At 38.9% G+C, this 12,933-nt stretch overlaps 1 protein-coding gene across 16 annotated transcripts in view; it reads left to right on the plus strand.

Moving 5' to 3' along the window:
- NEK10 (NIMA related kinase 10) overlaps positions 1–12,933 on the plus strand; it is a 312,063-nt gene that overhangs the window by 266,637 nt on the left and 32,493 nt on the right. The window lies entirely within an intron of this gene.

A 12,933-nucleotide genomic window follows, 5' to 3' on the forward strand; every position in this document is an offset into this window, starting at 1 on the left:
AGAATGAAAAGATTGGAGGACAGGCTCAGAGACCTCTGGGACAACATTAAATGCACCAACATTCAAATTATAGAGGTCCCAGAAGAAGAAGAGAAAAAGAAAGGGACTGAGAAAATATTTGAAGAGATTATAGTTGAAAACTTCCCTAATATGAGAAAGGAAATAAAGTCCAGGAAGCACAGAGAGTCCCATACAGGTTAAATCCAAGGAGAAACACCCAAGACACATATTAATCAAACTATCAAAAATTAAATACAAAGAAAACATATTAAAAGCAGCAAGGGAAAAACATCAAATAACACACATGGGAATCCCCATAAGGCTAACATCTGATCTTTCAGCAGAAACTCTGCGAGCCAGAAGGGAGTGTCAGGACATATTTAAAGTGATGAAGGAGAAAACCTACAACCAAGATTACTCTACCCAGAAAGGATCTCATTCAGATTTGGTGGAGAAATTAAAACCTTTACAGACAAGCAAAAGCTGAGAGAGTTCAGCACCACCAAACCAGCTTTACAACAAATGCTAAAGGAACTTCTCTAGGCAAGAAACACAAGAGAAGGAAAAGACCTACAATAACAAACCCAAAACAATTAAGTAAATGGTAATAGGAACATACATATCAATAATTACTTTAAATGTAAATGGATTAAATGCCCCCACCAAAAGACACAGACTGGCTGAATGGATACAAACACAAGACCCATATATATGCTGTCTACAAGAGACGCACTTCAGACCTAGGGACACTTACAGGCTGAAAGTGAGGGGATGGAAAAAGATATTTCATGCAAATGGAAATCAGAAGAAAGCTGGAGTAGCAATTCTCATATCAGACAAAATAGACTTTAAAATAAAGACTATTACAAGAGACAAAGAAGGACACTACATAATGATCAAGGGATTGATCCATGAAGAAGATATAACAATTGTAAATATTTATGCACCCAACATAGGAGCACCTCAATACATAAGGCAAATACTAACAGCCATAAAAGGGGAAATAGACAGTAACACAATCATAGTAGGGGACTTTAACACCCCACTTTCACCAATGGACAGATCATCCAGAATGAAAATAAATAAGGAAACACAAGCTTTAAATGATACATTAAACAAGATGGACTTAATTGACATTTATTAGACAGTCTATCCAAAAACAACAGAATACACATTTTTCTCAAGTGTTCATGGAACATTCTCCAGGATAGATCATATCTTCAGTCACAAATCTAGCCTTGGTAAATTTAAGAAAATTGAAATCATATCAAGTATCTTTTCCGATCACAACGCTATGAGACTAGATATCAATTACAGGAAAAGACCTGTAAAAAATACAAACATATGGAGGCTAAAGAATACACTACTTAATAACATAGTTATTACTGAAGAAATCAAAGAGGAAATCAAAAAATACTTAGAAACAAATGACAATGGAGACACAATGACCCAAAACCTATGGGATGAAGCAAAAGCAGTTGTATGAGGGAAGTTTATAGCAGTACAATCCTACTTTAAGAAACAGGAAACATCTCAAATAAACAACCTAACATTGTACCTAAAGCAATTAGAGAAAGAAGAACAAAAAAAACCCAAATTTAGCAGAAGGAAAGAAATCATAAAGATCAGATAAGAAATAAATGAAAAAGAAATGAAGGAAATGATAGCAAAGATCAATAAAACTAAAAGCTGGTTCTTTGAGAAGATAAACAAAATTGATAAACCATTAGCCAGACTCATCACAAAAAAAGGGAAAAGACTCTAATCAATAGAACTACAAATGAAAAAGGAGATGTAACAATGGACACTGCAGAAATACCAATGATCATGAGAAATTACTACAATTAACTATATGCCAATAAAAAGTACAAAATGGAAGAAATGGACAGATTCTTAGAAATGCACAACCTTCTGAGACTGAACCAGGAAGAAATAGAAAATATGAACAGACCAATCACAAGCACTGAAATGGAAACTGAGATTAAAAATCTTCCAACAAACAAAAGCACAGGAACAGATGTCTTCACAGGCGAAATCTACCACACATTTAGAGAAGAACTAACACCTATCCTTCTCAAACTCTTCCAAAAGATAGCAGAGGGAGGAACACTCCCAAACTCATTTTATGAGGCCACCATGATGCTGATACCAAAACCAGACAAAGACGTCACAAAGAAAGAAAACTACAGGCCAGTATCACTGATGAACATAGATGCAAAAATTCTCAACAGAATAGTAGCAAACATAATCCAACAGCACATTAAAAGGATCATACACCATGATCAAGTGGGGTTTATCCCAGGAATGCAAGGATTCTTCAATATATGCAAATCAATAAACGTGATACACCATATTAACAAACTGAAATAGAAAATCCATATGATCATCTCAATAGATGCAGAGAAAGCTTTTGACAAAATTCAACACTATTTATGATAAAAACCCTGCAGAAAGTAGGCATAGAGGGAACTTTCCTCAACATAATAAAGGCCATGTATGACAAACCCACAGCCAGCATAGTTCTCAATGGTGAAAAACTGAAACCATTTCCACTAAGATCAGGAACAAGACAAGGTTGCCCACTCTCACCACTCTTATTCAACATAGTTTTGGAAGTTCTAGCCACAGCAATCAGAGAAGAAAAAGAAACAAAAGGAATCCAAATAGGAAAAGAAGAAGTAAAGCTGTCACTGTTTGCAGATGACATGATACTATACATAGAGAATCCTAAGGATGATACCAGAAAACTACTAGAGCTAATCAATGAATTTGGTAAAGTAGCAGGATACAAAATTAATGCACAGAAATCTCTGGCATTCTTAAACACTAATGATGAAAAATCTGAGAGGGAAATTAAGAAAACACTCCCATTTACCATTACAACAAAAAGAATAAAATATCTAGGAATAAACCTACCTAAGGAGACAAAAGACCTGTATGCAGAAAATTATAAGACACTGATGAAAGAAATTAAAGATGATACAAATAGATGGAGAAATATACCATGTTCTTGGATTGGAAGAATCAACATTGTGAAAATGACTCTACTACCCAAAGCAATCTACAGATTCAAAGCAATCCCTATCAAACTACCAGTGGCGTTTTTCACAAAACTAGAACAAAAAATTTCACAATTTATATGGAAACACAAAAGACACTGAATAGCCAAAGCAATCTTGAGAACGAAAAATGGAGCTGGAGGACTCAGGCTCCCTGACTTCAGACTATACTACAAAGCTATAGTAATCAAGACAGTATGGTACTGGCACAAACACAGAAATATAGATCAATGGAACAGGATAGAAAGCTCAGAGATAAACCAACACACATATGGTCACCTTATCTTTGATAAAGGAGGCAAGACTATACAGTGGAGAAAAGACAGCCTCTTCAATAAGTGGTGCTGGGAAAACTGGACAGCTACATGTAAATGTATGCAATTAGAACACATCCTAACACCATACACAAAAATAAACTCAAAATGGGTTAAAGCCCTAAACGTAAGGGCAGACACTATCAAGCTCTTAGAGGAAAGCATACGCAGAACACTCTATGACATAAATCACAGCATGACACCCCTCCTAGAGAAATGGAAATAAAAACACAAATGGGACCTACTGAAACTGAAAAGATTTTTCGCAGTGAAGGAAACCATAAACAAGACCAAAAGACAAACCTCAGAATGGGATAAAATATTTGCAAATGAAGCAACTGATAAAGGATTAATGTCCAAAATTTACAAGCAGCTCAATAACAAAAAACAAACAACCCAATCCAAAAATGGGCAGAAGACCTAAATAGACATTTCTCCAAAGAAGATATACAGATTGCCAACAAACACATGAGAGAATGCTCAGAAGAAGATGTGGCATATATATACACAATGGAATATTACTCAGCCATAAAAAGAAACGAAATTGAGTTATTTGTGGTGAGGTTGATGGACCTAGAGTCTGTCATACAGAGCAAAGTAAATCAGAAATAGAAAAACAAATACCGTATGCTTACACATATATATGGAATCTAAGAAAATAAAAGTTCATGAAGGACCTAGTGGTAACATGGTAATAAAACACAGACCTACTAGAGCATGGACTTGAGTATATGGGGAGGGGGAGGGGGAGGGGGAGGCTGTGACAAGGTGAGCGAGTTTCATGGACATATATATGCTACCAAGCATAACGTGGATAGCTTGTGGTAAGCAGCCGTGTAGCACAGGGAGATCAGCTATGTGGTTTGTGACTGCCTAGAGAAGTGGGATAGGGAGGGTGGGAGGGAGGGAGACACAGCAGGGAAGAAATATGGGAACATATGTATATGTATAACTGATTCACTTTGTTATAAAGCAGAAACTAACACACCATTGTAAAGCAATTATACTCCAATAAAGATGTTAAAAAAATAATAAGATGGGAATCTTAAGACCAGTAAGATAAGAATGAAATCAGTGGTTCATTTCCATTGCTGGAAACCAAAATCCATCTTTGAGCATACAAGGTGACTAAAGTACATACATTATCTTTTAGTAGGAGTCTTTATGTGTTATTGCTTAGGTAGAACCTGTGCAGCCAACCTAAGCTTTGGATTTAACTCTATAGTTAAGATTTGATTGTTATGTTAAATGAATGCTTTAAAAATCAGCATATAGCAATCTCCTCTTAAATAGTAATATTTCAAAATAACTTTTTTCTGTTGAAAATATATTGTTTGAGTCACCATCAAAGGAGGCCCTGTGGGCTACTGATGGTCTGCCAATGTATTTTTGGAGATACTAGTTCTTTAGAAAGAATCCATATATTATGTTTGAGAAAACCTACAATATAAATGTATAAGATTTCTTTTTTTTCTGGTGTTACTTTATTTTGTATGATAAAAAGAAACAAAAACCACACTTTTAGACTTTTGACATTGAAGGAATCATTACCTTTTCTAGAATCGTTTCTTCATCAGTAAAATTCATGTAGCTTATGGAACTATTGTGATAAAGGAAATAAAGTATGTGAAATGTTTATAAAGTGCTGTACTAGTGTAATGCTAGTGGTGATGGTATTTGCTCTCGAACAATAGTTGTGCTGATAGACTCACTACCTCAGAAATTATCTTGGGTGTTATATAAGGTCTGATTTCCTCACCTATATGATAGTACCTAGTTTATAAGTTTATTGTCAAGAAAAAAGTGAGCTAATGCATGTGAAAGAGTAACCATAGTGCCTGACACATACAAGTCATAGGTATTCGTAATTTTATTCTTAGTATTATAATTCTTATATATATATATATTTATACTTATATCATCTGCAGTTTTAAATTATGTGTGAGTCATCATTCTGTGCAAAATTTTTAATTCTTCCATGAAAACTTTAAAGATAGGGTGTTGTCGCTTGTGATAATTATTCTGATAAGATACAATAGCTTTCTAATACTGCCCTGTATATGAATCTTTTTTTTTCTTTTTTAAATTTTTTTTATTTTTTATTTCTTTTTTAACATCTTTATTTGAGTATAACTGTTTTACAATAGTGTGTTAGTTTCTCCCCTACAACAAGGTGAATCAGTCATACATATACATATGTTCCCATAACTCTTCCCTCTTGTGTCACCCTCCCTCCCACCCTCTCTATCCCACCCCTCTAGGTGGTCACAAAGCACAGAGGTGAACTCCCTGTGCTATGCTGCAGCTTCCCACTAGCTATCTAATTTACATTTGGTAGTGTGTATATGTCCCTGCCACTCTCTCACATCGTCACAGCTTACCCTTCCCCCTCCCCATATCCTCAAGTCCATGCTCTAGTAGGTCTGTGTTTTATTCCCATCCTACCACTAATCTCTTCATGACATTTTTTTTTTTTAGATTCCATATATATGTGTTAGCATACAGTATTTGTTTTTCTCCTTCTGACTTACTTCACTCTGTATGACAGACTCCAGGTCTATCCACCTCATTACAAATAACTCAGTTTCATTTCTTTTTATGGCTGAGTAATATTCCATTGTATATATGTGCCACATCATCCTTATCCATTCATCTGTTGATGGACACTTAGGTTACTTCCATGTCCTGGCTATCGTAAATAGAGCTGCAATAAACATTTTGGTACATGACTCTTTTTGAATTATGGTTTTCTCAGGGTATATGCCCAGTAGTGGGATTGCTGGGTCATACGGTAGTTCTATTTATAGTTTTTTAAGGAACCTTCATACTGTTCTCCATAGTGGCTGTATCATTTTACATTCCCAGCAACAGTGCAAGAGTGTTCCCTTTTCTCCACACCCTCTCCAGCATTTATTGTTTCTAGAGTTTTTGATGATGGCCAATCTGGCCGGTGTGAGATGATATCTCATTGTAGTTTTGATTTGCGTTTCTCTAATGATTAATGATGTTGAGCATTCTTTCATGTGTTTGTTGGCAATCTGTATATCTTCTTTGGAGAAATGTCTATTTAGTTCTTCTGCCCATTTTTGGATTGGGTTGTTTGTTTTTTTGTTATTGAGATGCATGAGTTGCTTATAAATTTTGGATATTAATCCTTTGTCAGTTGCTTCATTTGCAAATATTTTCTCCCATTCTGAGGGTTGTCTTTTGGTCTTGTTTATGGTATCCTTTGCTGTGCAAAAGCTTTGAAGTTTCATTAGATCCCATTTGTTTATTTTTGTTTTTATTTCCATTTCTCTAGGAGATGGGTCAAAAAGGATCTTGCTGTGATTGATGTCATAGAGTGTTCTGCCTATGTCTTCCTCTAAGAGTTTGATAGTGTCTGGCCTTACATTTAGGTCTTTAACCCATTTTAAGTTTATTTTTGTGTATGGTGTTAGGGAGTGTTCTAATTTCATACTTCTACAGGTAGCTGTCCAGTTTTCCCAGCACCACTTATTAAAGAGGCTGTCTTTTCTCCACTGTGTTTCCTTCCCTCCTTTATCAAAGATAAGGTGACCATATGTGTGTGGGTTTATCTCTGGGCTTTCTATCCTGTTCCATTGATCTATATTTCTGTTTTTGTGCCAGTACCATACTGTCTTGATTACTGTGGCCTTGTAGTAGAGTCTGAAGTCAGGGAGCCTGATTCCTCCAGCTCCATTTTTTGTTCTCAAGATTGCTTTGGCTCTTCGGGGTCTTTTGTGTTTCCATACAAATTGTGAAATTCTTTGTTCTAGTTCTGTAAAAAATGCCAGTGGTAATTTGATAGGGATTGCATTGAATCTGTAGATTGCTTTGGGTAATAGAGTCATTTTCACAATGTTGATTCTTCCAATCCAAGAACATGGTATATTTCTCCATCTATTTGTATCTTCTTTAATTTCTTTCATCAGTGTCTTATAGTTTTCTGCATACAAGTCTTTTGTCTCCTTAGGTAGGTTTATTCCTAGATATTTTATTCTTTTTGTTGCAATGGTAAATGGGAGTGTTTTCTTAATTTCACTCTCAGATTTTTCATCATTAGTATATAAGAATGCCAGAGATTTCTGTGCATTAATTTTGTATCCTGCTACTTTACCAAATTCATTGATTAGTTCTAGTAGTTTTCTGGTAGTATCCTTAGTATTCTCTATGTATAGTATCATGTCATCTGCAAAGAGTGACAGCTTTACTTCTTCTTTTCCTATTTGGATTCCTTTTATTTCTTTATTTTCTCGGATTGCTGTGGCTAGAACTTCCAAAACTATGTTGAATAAGAGTGGTGGGAGTGGGCAACCTTGTCTTGTTCCTGATCTTAGTGGAAATGGTTTCAGTTTTTCACCATTGAGAACACTGCTGGCTGTGGGTTTGTCATATATGGCCTTTATTATATTGAGGAAAGTTCCCTCTATGCCTACTTTCTGCAGGGTTTTTATCATAAATGGGTGTTGAATTTTGTCAAAAGCTTTCTCTGCATCTATTGAGATGATCATATGGTTTTTCTCCTTCAGTTTGTTGATATGGTGTATCACGTTGATTGATTTGCGTATATTGAAGAATCCTTGCATTCCTGGGATAAACCCCACTTGATCATGGTGTATGATCCTTTTAATGTGCTGTTGGATTCTGTTTGCTAGTATTTTGTTGAGGATTTTTGCATCTATGTTCATCAGTGATATTGGCCTATAGTTTTCTTTCTTTGTGACATCTTTGTCTGGTTTTGGTATCAGGGTGATGGTGGCCTCATAGCATGAGTTTGGGAGTGTTCCTCCCTCTGCCATCTTTTGGAAGAGTTTGAGAAGGATCAGTGTTAGCTCTTCTCTAAATGTTTGATAGAATTCGCCTGTGAAGCCATCTGGTCCTGGGCTTTTGTGTGTTGGAAGATTTGGATCACAGTTTCAATTTCAGTGCTTGTGATTGGTCTGTTCATATTTTCTATTTCTTCCTGGTTCAGTCTTGGCAGGTTGTGCATTTCTAAGAATTTGTCCATTTCTTCCAGGTTGTCCATTTTATTGGCATACAGTTGCTTGTAGTAATCTCTAATAATCTTTTGTATTTCTGCAGAGTCAGTTGTTACATCTCCTGTTTCATTTCTAATTCTATTGATTTGAGTCTTCTCCCTTTTTTTCTTGATGAGTCTGGCTAATGGTTTATCAATTTTATTTATCTTCTCAAAGAACCAGCTTTTACTTTTATTGATCTTTGCTATTGTTTCCTTCATTTCTTTTTCATTTATTTCTGATCTGATCTTTATGATTTCTTTCCTTCTGCTAAATTTGGCGTTTTTTTGTTCTTCCTCCTCTAATTGCTTTAGGTGCAAAGTTAGGTTGTTTATTCCAGATGCTTCCTGTTTCTTAAGGTATGAATGTATTGCTATAAACTTCCCTCTTAGAACTGCTTTTGCTGTATCCCATAGGTTTTGGGTCGTCGTGTCTCCATTGTCATTTGTTTCTAAGTACTTTTTGATTTCCTCTTTGATTTCTTCAGTGATCACTTCGTTATTAAGTAGTGTATTGTTTAGCCTCCATGTGTTTGTATTTTTTACAGATCTTTTCCTGTAATTGATATCTAGTGTAATAGCGTGGTGGTCAGAAAAGATACTTATATGATTTCAATTTTCTTAAATTTGCCAAGGCTAGATTTGTGACCCAAGATATAATCTATCCTGGAGAATGTTCCATGGGCACTTGAGAAAAATGTGTTTTCTGTTGTTTTTGGATGGAATGTCCTATAAATATCAAGTGAATCCATCTTGTATAATGTATCATTTAAAGCTTGTGTTTCCTTCTTTATTTTCATTTTGGATGATCTGTCCATTGGTGAAAGTGGGGTGTTAAAGTCCCCTACTATGATTGTGTTACTATCTATTTCCCCTTTTATGGCTGTTAGTATTTGCCTTATGTATTGAGGTGCGCCTATGTTGGGTGCATAAATATTTACAATTGTTATATCTTCTTCATGGATCGATCCCTTGATCATTATGTAGTGTCCTTCTTTGTCTCTTGTAATAGTTTTTATTTTAAAGTCTATTTTGTCTGATACGAGAATTGCTACTCCAGCTTTCTTCTGATTTCCATTTGCATGGAATATCTTTTTCCATCCCCTCACTTTCAGCCTGTAAGTGTCCCTAGGTCTGAAGTCGGTCTCTTGTAGACAGCATATATATGGGTCCTGTTTTTGTATCCATTCAGCCAGTCTGTGTCTTTTGGTAGGAGCATTTAATCCATTTACATTTAAAGTAATTATTGATATGTGCATTCCTATTACCATTTACTTAATTGTTTCAGGTTGTTCTTGTAGGTCTTTTCCTTCTCTTATGTTTCTTGCTTAGAGAAGTTCCTTTAGCATTTGCTGTAAAGCTGGTTTGGTGGTGCTGAACTCTCTCAGCTTTTGCTTGTCTGTAAAGGTTTTAACTTCTCCATCAAATCTGAATGAGATCCTTTCTGGGTAGAGTCATCTTGGTTGTAGGTTTTTTTCCTTCATCACTTTAAATATGTCCTGCCACTCCCTTCTGGCTTGTAGAGTTTCTGCTGAAAGATCAGATGTTAGCCTTATGGGGATTCCCTTGTGTGTTATTTGTTGTTTTTCCCTTGCTGCTTTTAATATGTTTTCTTTGTATTTAATTTTTGACAGTGTGATTATTATGTGTCTCGGCGTGTTTATTCTTGGGTTTATCTTTTATGGGACTCTCTGTGCTTCCTGGACTTTATTTCCTTTCCTATATTAGGGAAGTTTTCAACTATAATCTCTTCAAATATTTTCTCAGTCTCTTTCTTTTTCTCTTCTTCTTCTGGGACCCCTATGATTTGAATGTTGGTGCATTTAATGTTGTCCCAGAGATCTCTGAGACTGTCCTCGGTTCTTTTCGTTGTTTTTTCTTTCTTCTGCTCTACAGTAGTTATTTCCACTATTTTATCTTCCAGGTCACTTATCCGTCCTTCTGTCTCAGTTATTCTGCTACGGATCCCATCTAGAGTATTTTTCATTTCATTTATTGTGTTGCTCATCATTACTTGCTTCCTCTTTATTTCTTCTAGGTCCTTGTTAACTGTTTCTTGCAATTTGTCTATTCTGTTTCCAAGATTTTGAATCATCTTCACCATCATTATTCTGAATTCTCTTTCAGGTAGACTGGCTATTACCTCTTCATTTGTTAGGTCTGGTGTGTTTTTATCTTGCTCCTTCATCTGCTGTGTGTTTTTCTGTCTTCTCATTTTGCTTATCTTACTGTGTTTGGGGTCTCCGTTTTGCAGGCTGCAGGTTTGTAGTTCTATCTATTTTTGGTGGCTCTCCCCAGTGGCTGAGGTTGGTTCAGTGGGTTGAGCAGGTTTCCTGGTTAGGGGGACCAGTGTCCCTGTTCTGGTGGATGAGGCTGGATCCCATCTCCCTGGCGGGCAGGTCCATGTCTGGTGGCGTGTATGGGGATGTCGGTAGCCTTACTATGATTCTAGGCAGCCTCTCTGCTAATGGATGGGGCTGTAGACCTGTCTCACTCTTTGTTGGGTATAGGGTGTCCAGGACTGTTCGTTGCTGGTCCTTGAGTGAAGCTGGGTCTTGGTGTTGAGATGGAGATCTCTGGGAGATTTTCGCTGTTTGATATTACGTGGAGCTGAGAGGTCTCTTGTGGACCAGTGTTCTGAGGTTAGTTCTCCCACCTCAGAGACACAGCCTTGACACCTGGCTGGAGTGCCAAGAACCTTTAATCCTCACGGCTCAAAACAAAAGGGAGGAAAAAAATAGAAAGGCAAGAAAGGAAGGAAGGAAGGAGGAAGGGAGGGAAGGAAGGAAGAAAGGAAGGGAGGGAGGAAGAAAAGAAGGGAGGAAGGAAGGAGGGAATAAAGAAAGGAAGGGAGGGAGGAAGAAAGGAAGGGAGGAAGGAAGGAGGGAATAAAGGAAGGAAGGGAGGAAGGAAGGAAGGAGGGAAATAGGAAAGAAAGGAGGGAAGAAAGGAAGAAAGAAAGGGGAAAAGAAAAATAAAGTAGGGTAAAATACAGTTATTAAAATAAAAAAATAATTATTAAGAAGAAAAATTTCTATTAAAGAAAAAAAAAGGGGGGGTCTGTCTAACCCCAGGACAAATGGTGAAAACAAAGCTACACAGACAAAATCTCACACAGCAGCACCCACATACACACTCACAAAAGAAAAAGGGGGAAAATAATAGTATATCTTGCTCCCAAAGTCCACCTCCTCAACCTGGGATATTTCGCTGTCTATTCAGGTTTTCCACAGATGCTGGGCACTTCAAGCTGACTGTGGAGCTTTAACCCGCTGTTTCTGAGGCTGCTGGGAGGGACCTTCCCGTCTCTTTGTTCGCACAGCTCCTGGGGCTCAGCCCTGGACCTGGCCCCGCCTCTGCGCGCAGGTCGTCCGAGGGCGTCTGCCCTTCGCTCAGAGAGGGCGGGGTCAAAGGAGCAGCATTAACTGAGCAGCTGATTCGTGGTCTCTGGCTCACTCAGGCTTGGGGAGGGGGGGGCACGGATGTGGGGCGAGTCCGCGGCGGCAGAGGCCGGCGTGACGCTGCACCGGCCCGAGGCGCACCGCGGGTTTTCCCGGGGAAGCAGTCCCTGGATCCCGGGACCCTGGCAGTGGTGGGCTGCACAGGCTCCAGAGAGGGGCGGTGTGGAGAGTGACCTGTGCTCGCACACAGGCCTCTTGGTGGCGGCAGTAGCAACCCTAGCGTCCCACACCCGTCTCTGTTGTCCGTGCCGACAGCCGCAGCTCGCGCCCGTTTCTGGAGCTCCTTTATGTGGTGCCCTTAATTCCCTTTCCTCGCGCCCCAGGAAGCGAAGAGGCAAGAAAAAGTCTCTTGTCTCTTCGGTAGCTCTGCGCCCGTTTCTGGAGCTCTTTTAAGCGGCGCGCTTAAACCCCTCTCCTCGCGCAGCAGGAGGTAAAGAGGGAAGAAAAGGTCTCTTGCCTCTTCGGCAGCTCCAGACTTCTCCCGAACTCCCTCCCGGCCAGCCGTGGTGCACTAACCCCTTCAGGCTGTTTTCACTCTGCCAACTCCAGACCTTTTCCTGGGATCCGCCCGAGGCTCAGTTCCCAGCCCCGCCCGCCCCGGCCGGTGAGCAGACAAGCCTCTCGGGCTGGTGAGTGCTGATAGGCACCGATCCTCTGCGGAATCTCTCGGCTTTGCCCTCCGCAACCTGTTACTGCGCTCTCCTCCGCGGCTCTGAAGCTTCCCCCTCCGCCACCCGCAGTCTCCGCCCGCGAAGGGGCTTCTAGTGTGTGGGAACCTTTCCTCCTTCACGGCTCTCTCCCACTGGTGCAGGTCCCGTCCCTATTCTTTTGTCTCTGTTTATTCTTTTTTCTTTTGCCCTACCCAGGTACGTGGGGAGTTTCTTGCCTTTTGGGAGGTCTGAGGTCTTCTGCCATCGTTCGGTGGGTGTTCTATAGGAGAAGTTCCACGTGTAGATGTATTTCTGATGTATCTGTGAGGAGGAAGGTGATCCCCGCGTCTTACTCTTCCGCCATCTTCTCGCTCCCCCCCCCCGTATATGAATCTTAAGTTGACTGAATATTAACTTATGCAAGAAAGT

Source organism: Kogia breviceps, chromosome 10 (genome assembly GCF_026419965.1).
Source record: "Kogia breviceps isolate mKogBre1 chromosome 10, mKogBre1 haplotype 1, whole genome shotgun sequence".
In the NCBI taxonomy this organism is placed as follows: domain Eukaryota; kingdom Metazoa; phylum Chordata; class Mammalia; order Artiodactyla; family Physeteridae; genus Kogia; species Kogia breviceps.